This window comes from Calidris pugnax, unplaced genomic scaffold, assembly GCF_001431845.1.
Source record: "Calidris pugnax isolate Ruff unplaced genomic scaffold, ASM143184v1 scaffold359, whole genome shotgun sequence".
Taxonomy (NCBI): Eukaryota; Metazoa; Chordata; class Aves; order Charadriiformes; family Scolopacidae; genus Calidris; species Calidris pugnax.
In genome coordinates, this window is record NW_015091071.1 from 4,809 (window position 1) to 6,264 (window position 1,456).

A 1,456-nucleotide genomic window follows, 5' to 3' on the forward strand; every position below is an offset into this window, starting at 1 on the left:
CCCAGGGCCCCCCCTTGATCCCCCCCCCAAGCCTACAGGTGCCTTGAGTCCGTCCCACCAGCACCAGGTGCCCCCACCGGTCCCCCGTGTCCCTCCTGGGGGGTCCCCACATCCGTCCTGGCATCCTCAGATCCCCCACGTCCATCCTGTGGGTCCCCCACATCTGTCCTTCCGTCCCCTTGTCCATCTGTCCCTGGGTACCCCGTGTCCATCCTGCAGGTCCCCATCTTCGTCCCACTGTCCCCAGGTACCCCACGTCTGTCCTGTGGGTCCCCATGTCCATTGTCACCCCCAGAACCCCCATATCCATCCTGTGGGTCCCCATGTCCCTCCTGTCACCTCCAGACCCCCCCCATCCATCCTGCAGGTCCCCATGTCCCTCCGTGTGTCCCCATGTCCCTCCTGCCATCCTCTTGTCCATCTCAACATCCCCAGGTACCCCATGTCCATCCTATGGGGTCCCCATCTTTCTCCCACTGTCCCCGGGTACCCCACATCTGTCCTGTGGGTCCCCATATCCATTGTCACCCCCAGAACCCCCACATCCATCCTGTGGGTCCCCATGTCCCTCCGTGTGTCCCCATGTCCCTCCTGCCATCCTCTTGTCCATCTCAACATCCCCAGGTACCCCATGTCCATCCTATGGGGTCCCCATCTTTCTCCCACTGTCCCCGGGTACCCCACATCTGTCCTGTGGGTCCCCATATCCATTGTCACCCCCAGAACCCCCACATCCATCCTGTGGGTCCCCATGTCCCTCCGTGTGTCCCCATGTCCCTCCTGCCATCCTCTTGTCCATCTCAACATCCCCAGGTACCCCATGTCCATCCTATGGGGTCCCCATCTTTCTCCCACTGTCCCCGGGTACCCCACATCTGTCCTGCAGGTCCCTGTGTCCATTGTCACCCCCAGATCCCCCAGATCCATCCTGCAGGTCCCCATGTCCCTCTGTGTGTCCCCATGTCCCTCTTGCCATCCTCTTGTCCACCTTGGTGTCCCAAGCTACCCCAAATCCATCCTATGGGTCTCCATGTCTGTCCCACTGGCCCTGGGTACCCCACATCTGTCCTGCTGTCCCCATGTCCATTGTCACCCCCAGATCCCCCAGATCCATCCTGCAGGTCCCCATGTCCCTCTGTGTGTCCCCATGTCCCTCTTGCCATCCTCTTGTCCACCTTGGTGTCCCAAGCTACCCCAAATCCATCCTATGGGTCTCCATGTCTGTCCCACTGGCCCTGGGTACCCCACATCTGTCCTGCTGTCCCCATGTCCATTGTCACCCCCAGAACCCCCAAATCCATCCCGTGGGTCCCCATGTCCCTCCGTGTGTCCCCATGTCCCTCCCACCATCCCCGTGTCCATCCTGTAGGTCCCCATCTCCATCCTGTCACCCCCCCCCAGATCCCCCACATCCATCCTGGGGGTCCCCACATCCATTGTCACCCCTAGACCCCCC